This window comes from Mobula birostris, chromosome 15 (genome assembly GCF_030028105.1).
Source record: "Mobula birostris isolate sMobBir1 chromosome 15, sMobBir1.hap1, whole genome shotgun sequence".
Taxonomy (NCBI): domain Eukaryota; kingdom Metazoa; phylum Chordata; class Chondrichthyes; order Myliobatiformes; family Myliobatidae; genus Mobula; species Mobula birostris.
The window spans coordinates 54,399,977-54,413,867 of NC_092384.1; positions in this window are offsets into that span (position 1 = coordinate 54,399,977).

Here is a 13,891-nt window from a genome sequence, read left to right on the forward strand (position 1 = left end):
AAGACTAGTGGGAAACTAGAATATTGGGAAAGCTTTAAAAAGCACAAAGAACCACTAAGCAAGCAATAAAATATGGGAAGATAGACTTTGAAAGTAAACTGCAACATTTTTTTAAAACAGTAAACATTGTTATCATTATATAAAGCAGAAAAAGGTAGCTAAAGTGAACATACTTTAGGTCCCTTGGAAGTTGAGAAACAGGAATTAATATTGGGTAATGTGGAAATGACAGAAGCCTTGAATGACTGTTTTGTGTCTGTCTTCACAGTGCAAGACATGTCTAACATGCCAAAGAGAGATGTTATGGGTCTGATGGGAAGTGACCTGAATAAAATCACTGTCACTAAAGATTTAGTGATGAGCAAAGTAGTGGACCTAAAGATAGACAGCCTCCTGGTCCTGATGGGATGCTTCCAGGGGCACTGAAAGTAATGGTAGACATTTACTTAGATGTGTTCGTGATAATTTACCAATATTCTCTGGACTCCTTGCAGGTACCAATGGAAGACAGTGAATGTCACATCGCTGTTTTAAAAAAAAATGTAGGCATGTTAGCTTAATATCTGTAGTCAAGAAAATGCTTGAAGTTATCATTAAAGAAGAAATAGCAAAACATTTGGATAGAAGTTGTTCCATCAGGCAGACACAGCAAGGAATCATGAAGGGCAGGTCCCGCTTGATAGTCTTGCTGAATAGAGGGGAATGGGTGGATTTTGTATACAGGTTCTAGAAGCTGCCACATGAAAGCCTTATCAATAAGACAAGGAGTTGGGGGACAATGATTCTGGGGTGGAGGTGAATTATGGCAAGGATGAGGAGGAACTGCTTTTCTCAGAGAGTAGTGAATTTGTAGAATTCTCTGCCCAAAAGAGCAGAAGAGCTGCCTCATTAAATATATTTAATATACAGTTGGATAGATTTTTGTATAGCAGGGGAATTGAGATTATAAGGAAAAGGCAGGTAGATGGAACTGAGTCCACATTAAATCAGCCATGATCTTATTGAATGGTGGAGCAGGCAAGGGTCCAGATGGCTGACTCCTTCTTATATTTCAAATGTTCTTACGAAATTCAAACTCTCCTTTATTAATTTTGAAACTGTAATAATCTGTGCCATTTTGACCAAAAAAATGTTCTCATTGAAAAATTGTAAAACTTGATAAAGGTGATCATCTGCGGTAGGTTAATGCATTTACTTATGAGGACTGCTTGTGTGAATCTTAGTGTTGTGTCCCAGAAATACTCAAAGAATTAGAACTGAGGTTTGTTTGTATGGGAACTGTTAATTGAGTTAAAATCTCACTAAGGTAATTTTATTATCAGCTCACACCTTCTGAAAGCAAAACACATGCAGTTGGGGAAAGGGGCAAATGATAGGACGCCTGCAACAGCAACCTCTTGCTCAACATCTACAAAATTTAAAGAGCTGATAGCTGGTTTCAGGAGGGAAAACGGGCACCTATTTACATTGGGGGATCAACAATGGAGAGAGTCAGCAGCTTTAAGTTGCTGGGTGTTAACATAATTGGATTACCCCCGAGATCAGCACATAGATGCAATTATTAGGAAGGCCACCAATGGCTTTACTGTGTTAGAAGGTTAAGGAGATATGGCACGTCACCAAGCACTGTAACAAACTTTGACAGATCCACTGTTGAAAGTATCATGACTGGTATGGTACAGCAATTTGAATGCACAGGAACCTAAGACCCTGAGTGGTGGACTCAACCCCAGTTCATCAGGGGTACATCCTGACCCACCATCAGAAAAATCTAAACACTCCCTCAGGAGGGCAACATCTATCATTAAAGATCTGCACCATTCAAGCAATGCCATCTTCTTGCAGCTACCATGAGGCAGGAAGTATAGAGTAGCTTGGAGTCCCACATCACCAAGTCCAATAACAGCTACCGCTCACAATTCCTGGAGTGCTGCCAATATTCCACCAACAAATATATCCACCTATTGTATATATCAAAGGCATGAAGTTTGAATGGCTTCTGTCTCTGCCTCCACAGAAGGAGAAACTTGATTCAACAGCTATAAGAATCATTTGATTCTTGAACAAACTGGCAAAACCCTAATCATGACAATTTGGCAATTGCATGACGACTTTGCACTAAAATAGATACTTCGTTTTAACTGTATTTTTTCTTGTAAAAATTGTGTACAATTTATTTCTTTATAATATTTTTCTTGTGAATATTGTGCAGGAAAAGCTTAAAGGTGAGCAGAGTTGAAAAGGTGACAGTTATTTCTTCAGCCGTTTGAACAGTGCACAACTGCACAAGCGCATGGAAGTCGGCCAGCGAGAACAGCGGGAAGAGTTTAAAAGTAAGCAGAGTTGAAAAGGTGATAGTTATTACTTCAGCAGTTTGAATGGGGCACAACTGCACAAGCGTGTGGAGGTTGGCCAGTGAGAACAGCGGGAAGAGTTTAAAAAGAAGACAGCTTTACAGAGCGGGTGTGGGAGCAACGGATGACAGAGTAGTGGGAGACAGAGTAGGAAGGCTTTGGCTCAATGGGGCTTCGGCAATAAAGGGTCGAGGTGAGGTAGGTTATCTGCTTAGAATACAGACAGAAAGAATGTGTGTGAGGCCAGTTTTCTGTGCTCGGTGTCAGATGTGGGAGGTCCTGGAGACTCCCAGCCTCCCGGACAGCCGCATTCTGCACCAGGTGCATCAAGCTGCAGCTCCTTAGGGACCACGTTAGGGAACTGGAGATGTAGCTCAATGACCTTCGTCTGGTCAAGAAGAATGAGGAGGTGATAGAGAGGAGCGATAGACAGGTAGTCACTCCGGGGCCTGGGCAGACAGATAAGTGGGTAACAGTCAGGAGAGGGAAGGGCAGGAAGCAGATGCTAGAGAGTACCCCAGTGGCGGTCCCCCCTTAACAATAAATACTCCTGTTTGAGTATTGTTAGGGGAGACAGCCTACCTGGGGGAGGCAACGGTGGTCAGACAGGTGATTCTGTGGAGGCTGGAAAGAAACGAGGATGGTAGTTTGCCTTCCAGGTGCCGGGTCCAGGATGTTTCTGATCGCGTCCATGATATCTTGAAGTGGGAAGGAGAACAGCCAGAGGTTATGGTACATATTGGTACCAATGACATAGATAAGAAAAGGGAGGAGGTTCTGAAAACAGATGACACGGAGTTAGGAAGGAAGTTGGGAAGCAGGACCTCAAAGATAGTAATCTCAGGATTACTGCCTGTGCCACATGACAGTGAGCATAGGAATAGAATGAGGTGCAGGATAAATGTGTAGCTGAGGGATTGGAGCAGGGGCAGGGATTCAGATTTCTGGATCATTGGGATATCTTTTGGGGCAGGTGTGATCTTTACAAAAAGAATGGGTTGCACTTGAATCTGAGTGGGACCAATATCCTGGCAGGGAGGTTTGTGAAGGCTATCGGGTAGAGTTTAAACTAGAATTGCTGGGGGGAGGTGGGAACTGAACTGAAGTGACAGAGGAAAGGGAGGTTGGATCACAAGTAGAGAAAGCTTGGAGACATTGCGAAAGGGAGGATAGGCAGGTGATAGAGAAGGGACGCACTCAGATTGATGGTTTGACATGTGTCTATTTTAAAGCGAGGAGCATTATGAATAAAGCGGATGAGCTTAGAGCATGGATCAGCACTTGGAGTTACGATGTTGTGGCCATTACAGAGATTTAGATGGTGCAGGGGCAAGAATGGCTACTTCAAGTGCCAGGCTTTAGATGTTTCAAAAAGGACAGGGAGGGAGGCAGAAAAGGTCGGGGTGTGGCACTTTTGATCAGAGATAGTGTCACGGCTGCAGAAAAGGAGGAAGTCATGGAGGGATTGTCTACGGAGTCTCTGTGAGTGGATGTTAGGAATAGAAAAGGGTTAATAAATCTACTGGGTGTATTTAAGTTGATGGAGAAGATCCTGAGAGGTAGGATTTATGAATATTTGGAGAGGCATATGATTAGGAATAGTCAGCACGGCTTTATCAAAGGCAGGTCGTGCCTTACGAGCCTGATAGAATTTTTTGAGGATGTGACTAAACACATTGATGAAGGTAGAGCCGTAGATGTACTGTAAGTGGATTTTAGCAAGGCAGTTGATAAGTTACCCCATGCAAGGTTTATTGAGAAAGTAAGGAGGCCTGGGATCCAGAACTGGCTTGCCCATAGAAGGCAAAGAGTGGTTGTAGACAGGTCATATTCTGCATGGATCTGCTCTGGGACCCCGACTCTCTGTGATTTTTATAAATGACCTGGATGAGGAAGTGGAGGGATGGGTTAGTAAATTTGCTGATGACACAAAGGTTACGGCAGGACATTGATAGGATGCAAAACTGGGCTGAGAATTGGCAGATGGAGTCAACCCAGATAAGTGTGAGGTGGTTCATTTTGGTAGGTCAAATACGATGGCAGAATATAGCATTAACGGCAAGACTCTTGGCATTCTGGAGGATCAGAGGGATCTTGGGGTCCGAGTCCATCGGACACTCAAAGCTGCTACGCAGGTTGACTCTGTGGTTACAAAGGCATAAGGTGCATTGGCCTTCATCAATCGTGGGATTGAGTTTAAAAGCTGAGAGGTAATGTTGCAGCTATATAGGACTCTGGTCAGACCCCACCTGGAGTATTGTGCTCAGTTCTGGTCGCCTCACTACAGGAAGGACATGGAAACCATAGAAAGGGTGCAGAGGAGATTTACAAGGATGTTGCCTGGATTGGGGAGCATGTCTTATGAGAATAGGTTGAGCAAACTCAGCCTTTTCTCCTTGGAGCGACAGAGGATGAGAGGTGACCTGATAGAGGTGTTTAAGATAATGACAGCCATTGATTGTGTGGATAGTCAGAGGCTATTTCCCAGGGCTGAAATGGCTAGCATGATAGGGCATAGTTTTAAGGTGCTTGGAAGTAGGTACAGCGGAGATGTCAGGGGCAAGTTTTTTACACAGAAAGTGGTGAGTGTGTGGAATGGGCTGCTGGCGATGGTGGTGGAGGTGGAAACAATAGGGTCTATTAAGAGACTCCTGGATGGCTGCATGGAGCTTAGAAAAATAGAGGGCTATGGGTAAGCCTAGGTAGTTCTAAGGTAAGGACACGTTCAGCACAGCTTTGTGAGCCAAAGGGGCTGTATTGTGCCGTAGGTTTTCTATGTTTCTATCTGATGCTTGTGCTTCTGATACTGCTTCAGGCAAGTTTTTCATTGAATCTGTGCGTATATGTACTTATGTAAATGATTATAAACCTGCCTTTGACTTTTTTTGACTTTGAAAGCTAGCTTCACATATACTAGTTGTACTATTTTTGCTCCATTTGGCTCATTAACACTACATCTTATAGCAAAAGAATAATGGCAATGCTATTAATGGCAATGAAGAACGTGACGAACATCAAATGTGTTATTTATTATCTTAACAGTAGAAATACATGATATTTTTCACCCTTTTCCCGTTTTTTTTTTATCTCATGTAGTAGTGGTAAGAAGGTACTATTTGAGAAGCAGACAAAAGGACAAGCTATTGATTGAATGGAACTATGTCTCAAAAAGATTAGTGAGTCCCATTCTATATGCAGTCCATTTGATATTCTCCTGATTCTCAGGGACATTTTTTGCCCTTAAATGCGACACTTTTATAGTGACTAAAACAGCTGTTGCTCCCTTCACTTTGTTCGATCAGACATAAATAACTTGACAGTAAGGTCAGCTTCTGAAGACGTTTATGTACATGTTGAAAGCTATGTCATCCAATATTGCTCAATCCTTAAGACAGATACTTGATTGACTATCTTTTGGAAAACCGTAAAAAAAGAAATCAATATCATGTTTTTGGATATCTTCATCCATTCCCTAAGAATATAAATGTAACTCAGACAATTACAAACTGTCAGATTACCGAGTACAGGAGGTTCCAAGTAAAAGAAGGTGGAATTCCTCATTTGAACTCTGAGACACCTGGTAAATTAGGCAAAATAAATGGAGATGAGATGAAGAAAGGCAGAGAACTATGATTGATATTCCATAACTCTGCTGACTCAAACAACAGACATAAGTGAGATATGGCTTAAGTACAGTAACTGCAATTGTGTCTCCCATTTCTGCACTATGATAATGTGTTCATCCCTCATAACTGATAAACAAAATCCTAGAAGTTAGTTTGAATTAGAATGAGGTCCAAACTGACCATTCACGTTTTTTCAGCTTGTAGTCCAGCTTTTGTTCTATATTCTGTATTTGTCTCCTGCCCTCTCTTCCTTGAGTGCTGCCAATATTCCACGAACAAACATATCCACCAATGTATATATCAAAGGCCTGAAGTTTGAATGGCTGCTGTCTCTGCCTCCATAGAAGGAGAAACTTGATTCATCAGCAACGTAGTGGCAAAGTGCTTGCTGGTGCTGATTGGCTCAGAGTGGAGTATTATCTCAAGTGGAAGCATGCTTTCTGAGATCCATACACTCCCCGCAAAATGCATGAGGCTTCTATATGCTCGCAGTTAACTTATGAATTCTATTTGACAGGATGGACAATACATTTAATATTTCATCATATATCTCTGGGAGACTTTGGTGATTTTCACTCAATTTCTCCAATTTCTACTACACTGAGTCATCCTCCAGCAAACCAACACTATATTGTTGCCTCAGTACATCCCATTGTATCAAATAATTTTCCATGTGCGAAGTGGCCCTAACAGCTGTGTTCTGCCCCTGAGGTGCCAATATTTGAGCTTGTACTTGGTGGAATATTCTGTCGCTGTTACCTCAGCCATGAGCTCAGCACTACTTCCTCTCCCTCTTTTGCCTCCTGCACCCTCTGGCCACAGATCTCCTCTTTCTTCACTTCTACCTACCATTTTCTCCACAATACGCTTGCAGTAGTGATGTATGTGAGCCATTGTGACACCTAGCCAAGAGATCATATCAGGCAATGCCACTTGCTAAAAAAGAAGTATGTGAGGAAACTGCTCTATAGCTATAATATGAAAATTATGATCCTCAGGCACCATTTTAAAACTGTGTAACAGCAATACACATTTCTGTTTTAATCTTCCTTTTTGGGAGAAAATGAAATTCTAGGCTATATTTCTTCAGAACTCATCTGGCTTCCAGAAGAGGAGTGTTGTTAATCCTACTGTTGGAATGCAATCAGACTTGCTTTATTGAACATTCATCAGCCTCCCTCCTGCTGATAAGTTAAATTATTGGTGGCTACCGTTTGATAATCAGCACAGAAAGGGATGCAGATTACCCTGATGCATGGTTCAGTGAAAGCCTACGGATGTCACCTGTTGAAATGATCAATGAAAAGCCACAGAGCCACAAGAGTTGATGAAATTCAGAGAAAACAGGGAAATTAAAAGTTAAACACAAAATATTCCGTAGATGTTAGAAATATGGTGCAACAGACACAAAATGCTTCAGGAGCTCATCAGTCCAAGCGGCATCTATGGAAAGGAATAAGTCATCCATATTTTGGGCCACGTCCTGATGAAGGCCCTCGGTCGAACTGTTGAAGGTTTATTCTTCTCCTTAGATGCTGCCTAACCTGCTGAGTTCCTCCAGTACTTTCTGTCTATGTTGCAATTAGAAATAAAATTGTCTTGGTTACTTGCCAAGCCCACTAAAAACATGAAGCAACTCATGATTCAGAGGCCTAACTTTGCACAACTAAAATCATCACAAACGTATACTTAATTTCATGTACAGCACTCACAAAAAAAAATCCAAAATGAACTTAAAAGTAGTTGAAATTGTTAACCATTAGCTTTCTGAATTAATGCTCAGAACAACATACACAACCAGTGGGAGGTGTCAGGTCCTGACGGTGTACGGACAAATTGAACCTCTCACTGCCACGGTCGACGGCTCCCACCTACTTCAGTCATACCAGTGCCCAAGAAGAGATGGGATTTGAGAACCTGAGTTATTGAGAAATGTTGAATAGGTTAGGACTTTATTCCTGGAACATAGGAGAATGAGGGCATATTTGATAGAGATACAAAATTATGTGGGCTATAGATAAGGTAAATGCAAGTAGGCTTTTTCTACTGAGTGTAAATGATTAAAGGTGAAAGCTGCAGTGTTTAAGATTCTAAGTGCAGGGTGAGCTGCCTCAGCAACTATCAGTTCATAGCACTCACATGTACTGTAATAAAATACTCCAAGAGGTTGGTTATGGCTAGAATTAACTCCTGTCTGAATAAAGACCTGAACCTGCTGTAATTCATTACCACTGCAATAGGTCGACACTGAATGCAATATCACTGTGTCTCCACACGGCTTTGGAGCAGCTAGACAAGCACCAGTTTGCTGTTTATCAAGTACAGCATGATGTTTCATACCACCATCATTCAGTATTAATTACCAAGCTTCAAATATGGGCCTCTGGGCCTCTGTCCCTCCTTCTGCAATTGGATCCTCCATTTCCTCATTAGGAGTCTGTAGTCAGTACAGATTGATAATAACATCGCCTCCTCACTGACAATCAACCAAAGGCACACCTCAAAGATGGGTGCTTAGTCCACTCCTTTGCTTTTTCTACACTCATGACTGTATGTCTAGGCGCAAATTAAATACCATTTACAAATTCAATGACACCACTCTTCTCAAGGTCTCAGATGGTGATGAGGAGACATATGAGAGTGAGATAGATTGGCTGGTTGAGTGCTGTTGTAACAATAACCTTCAATAACATCTCAGAAGGACTATCCTGGGTCCACCTTATTGAATCAATCACAAAGAAAGTATAACAGTGGCGCTAATTCATTAGCAGCTTGAGGTTTTGGTACCTCACCAAAGAATCTTGCAAAGTTCGACAATGTAAGGTGGAGTCCATTCTGGCTATCTGCATCACAACCTGCTTTGGAGGCTCCACCACGGAGGATTGCAGAGGGCAGCAGATTCAGCCAGTTCCATCATGTGCACAACCCTCCCTAGCATTGAGGGCATCTTCAAGAGGTGGCACCTCATGAGAGCAGCATTCTTCACTAAGGACCCTCACCATCTGGATCATGCCCTCTTCTTGTTACTCCCATTGGGAAGAGCTACAGGAGCCTAAAGACCATACACAGTGATTAAGAAACAGCTTCTTCCTCCCCGCTGTCAGAATTTTGAATGACCTTTTAGTCCATGAACACTACCTCTTTATTCCTTCTTTGCTTTCACAATTTATATACCTTGTGACTTTTGGTAATTTCAAGCTTTTGCACTCTACTTCTGCTGGCAAACAAATTTCATGTCATATAAGTCAGCTCCATTATGGGCACTAGCCTCCGCAGCATCCAGGACATCTTCAAGGATTGATACTTCAAAAAGTCGGCATCGATCAATAAAGACCCCCGTCATCCAGGACATGCCCTCTTCTCATTGCTACCATCGAGAAGGAGGTACAGGAGCCTAAAGGCACACACTCATTGATTCAGGAAGAGCTTCTTTTCCTCAGTCATCAGATTTCTGAATGGACATTGAACCCATGAACACTACCTTGCTATTTTTACTTACATGTAGTTATACCTATTGTAATTCACAGCTTTATTATTATGTATTAAAATGTACTGCTGCTGCATAACAACAAATTTCATGACGTATGCCGAATGTAATCAACCTGATCTTGATTACGGTATATTCCTATGGATATTTTATGCATTAACTCTACCTTCTGCTGATCTAATCAGTCTCCTGTTGATATCGTTTGTAAGCTTAGCCTCAGATTGGTCAATATTCTCAGCTACAGATTTCCCTCTTTTTAATCAGATTCATCATTTGAGGATGCAAATAGTTATGACAATGGAACACACTTAAATTTGTGGTAAAATGAAACTCCAATGCATACCAGTATCAGTATTCACATGTAATAATCAATGTTTAATCAATGTAAATAGTATTCTGAGATTCAGCCAGGCAGTATTTTATCTCATTAATCTTACTTCAGTTTTCTAATATCTGTAGTTCTCTGACTTCCAGTCATTTGTTTTAATGTATGTTAATGTAGATCTGACATTTCCTATATTTCTTGGCTTGTTCAAAAATTGTTATGATTCATGAAAGGAAAAACAACAAGTTGCCATCCATCTCACATTCCATTCAGGATACGTGGGATATGAAGTAAATGAAGAGAGTCAGCAAAGCTCCAGGCAATCAGTGGAGAAACTCAACTTTTCCACTCCACACAGCAGTAAGAGTGTTTGAGCAGCTCAAATCATATCTTGGCAAGACTCCTGTCTCCACTTCTCCCTTTCAACAAAAAAATGTTTATATTTGTATTCCTTTATTTGTTAGTTTACAGGATGGATGTAGGTGTTGTTAGTGAGGCCGGTATTTATTGATCAAAGATGGTGCCAATAAGGGGCAACTTATTGTGTGCAGCTCCGATGGGAATCATCAAATATTCCTGTTCAGAACTACTCCATCTGAAATTCACAGTCACAACCATGGGTATTCAGTAAGCAACATCATTTTAAGACATTTTAAAAATCTATTGACACTGAAAATCGATGGATCCCAGACTACAGACTTAAGTGGCGAGCACAGTTTAAGAAAGAGGAAGTGAGAAAAGCATCCTGGGCTGCAAGTACAATTAAAACACAAAGGCTTTAAACCCCCACTCTTGTCTATTCTGCCGGTGAATATACAGTCTCTGTATTGAAGACCTCAGAGCAAGATTGGTTCTGGGACTGATGTGCCAGGGACACAGCATCAAGGACCACTTTGGTTCACGGAAATATGGCTATCCCCCACAATTTCAGACGCAGCATTGCAGCTTGATGTCTTCACCATTCACTGTAAAGACAAAACAGCTCAGTCCTTTAACGTCTCAGTCTAACTCATCCGACCTGGAACATCTAGTGGTCAAACGTCATCCATTTAATCTAACGAGGGAATTTTTCATCATCATCCTGGTAGTGGTGTGTATTTAAACGTCAGGCAGGCACTAGAAGAGCTCAGCTCCATAATCAGCAGGCACAAAAGTGTCCAGCCTGATACCTTCCCTACCATTATGGGAGATTTCAACCAGGTCAGCTTGAAGAAATCCCTGAACAACAGCCACCACCTTATCAGCTGTAGAATTCGAGGAACCAACAAAATTGACCACTGTTATACCTCCATCACTGTTATACCACCATCCCTTGCCCATACGTTGGAAAGTCTGCTCACTTGCTGAACTTCTACTGCAAGCATATAGACAGAGACTAAAGACAACAGCACCAGTGGTGAGGACCAAGAAGGTATGGTCAAGGGAGGCGGAAGAGTGCTTACAGGACTACTTTGAGTCAGTGGACTGGACAAGATTCAGGGATTCATCTTTGAGACGGAATAAATACACCACAGTTGTCACTAACTTCATCAAAACCTGTGTGGATGAGTGCTTGCCTTCAGAAAAGGACCAGCTATACCCAAATCAAAAGCCATGGATGGACCAGGAGATTCATAGCTTGCTGAAGGCTAGATCCATGGCATTCAAAACCAGTGATCCAGAAGTACGGGTACCACTGATGGAAGGCTATCTTAAAAGCGAAAAAATCGATTCTAATTGAGGTCAGAGACAGAATCAGATGCACAGTGTTTGCAGGCCATTACTTCCAACAAAGCGAAACCTAACATCATAAGTGGTAGCAATGATTCACTCCCAGGTGAGCTCAATGCCTTTTATGCAGGCTTTGAAAGGAAGAATAAAACGACATCCATGCAAATCCCTGCGGCATCCGGTGACCCTGTGATCTCTGTCTCAAAGGCCAATGTCAGAACCTCTTTCAAGAGTGCGAACTCTCGCAAAGCGTCAGGCCCTGATGGTTTACCTGGTAGGGCTCTGAAAACTGTGACAACCAGCTGGTGGGAGTGTTCAAGGACTCTCACTGCTGCAGTCGGAGTTTACCGCCTGCTTCAAAAGGGTGACAATCATACCAGTGCCCAAGAAAAACAGGGTGAGCTGCCTCAATGACTATCACCCAGTGACACTGATATCTACTGTGATGAAGTGCTTTCAGAGGCTATTTATAAGACCATAAGATATGGGAGCAGAATTAGGCCATTCAGCCCATCAGGTCTGTCTGGTATTTCATCATGGCAGATCCAATTTTCCTCTCAGCCCCAATTTCCTGCCTTCTCCCCATATCCCTTCCTGTCCCGACCAATCAAGAATCCATCAACCTCTGCTTTAAATATAAAGGTTTGGCCTCCACAGCTGCCTGTGGCAAAGAATTCCACAGATTCACGACTCTCTGGCTAAGGATATTCCTCCTCACCTCCATTCTAAAAAGACTCCTCTCTATTCTGAAGCTGTGTCCTCTGGTCTTAGACTCGCCTACCATAAGAAACATCCTCTCCAAATCCACTCTGTCAAGGTCTTTCACCATTCGATAGATTTCAATTAGGTCATCCCTCATTCTTCTGAATTCTAGTTATGGCTAGTATCAATTCTTGCCTAGGCAAGGACCTGGACCCACTGCTATTTGCCTATCACCACAATTGCTCAACAGCAGATGCAAACTCATGGTTTTCCACTTGGTCTTGGATCACCTGTACCATAGTAATACTTAACATCAGACTGCTGTTTATTGACTACAGCTCTGCGTTCACCACAATCGAACCCTCAGTTTGAATGAAAAAGCTTCAAAACCTGAGCCTCTGTAACTAGATACTTGATTTCCTCTCCAGGAAACCACAGTCTGCGTGGATCGGGAATAACATCTCCTTCTCACTGACGATCAACACTGGGGTGCACCTCAAGGGTGCATCCTTAGTCCACTGCTCTACTCATTCTAACTCCACAACTGTATGGCTAGGTACAGCTTGAACACCATCTATAAATTTGCCAGTGACACTACTATTGTTGGGAGAATTTCAGATGCGACGAGGAGAAGTGAGATAGATCAGCTGATTGAGTGGTGTTAGAGCAACAAACTTGCACTCAATATCAGTAAGACTAAGGAACTGATTGTGGACTTCAGGAAGAGTAAGTTGAGCGAACACACACCAGTCCTCATTGAAGGGTTAGCGGTGGAAAAGGTGAGCAGTTTCAAGTTCCTGGTTGTAAGCATCTTTGATGATCCATATTGATGCAATTGTAAAGGAGGCACAGCAGCAGGTATATTTCATTAGAAGTTTGAGGAGAATTGGTATTTCACCAAAGACTCTCACAAATTTCTACAGATGTACTTTGGAGAGCATTCTAACTGGTTGCATCATTGTCTGGTATGGATGGACCACTGCAGAAAGTTGTAAACTCAGCCAGCTCAATCATGGGCACTAGCTCCCCAGCATCCAGGGCACCTTTAAAAGGTGATATTTCAAAAAGCGGCACTTATCATTAAGGACCTACATCACCCAGGACAAGCCCTCTTCGAATTGTTACCATCAAGGAAGAGATCCAGGAGCCTGAAGAAACACACTCAACGTTTCAGGGACAGCTTCTTCCCCCCCACTATTAGATTTCTGATTGGACAATGAACCCATGAACACTTCCTCAGTATTTTTCCCCTCTCTTTTTGCACTACTTTTTAAATTTATTGCAATTTATAGTTTTTATTACTATGTATATTACAAATTACTACTGCGCAAAGCAACAAATTTCACAACATACTGTATGCCAGTGATAGTAAACCTGATTCTGATTATTGTCCATGCCTGAAGCAAATGACGAGTCTTTCTACTTGAATCACTGCATTGTGTGTGTTGAGGATTTTAGCTCAGTGAAACAGAAGGAACAGAGGTATACATCCATTCAGATGTTTATGTGACTAGGAGGGGAACTTGGATGTGCCTGTGCCCTTCATGTCTAAGTGATAGAAATAATAGGGGGCAGGGATTCAGATTTTTGGATCATTAGGACCTCTTCTGGGGCAGGTGTGACCTGTACAAATGGATGGGTTGCACTTGAATCCGAGCGGGACCAACATCCTGGCGGGAAGGTTTGC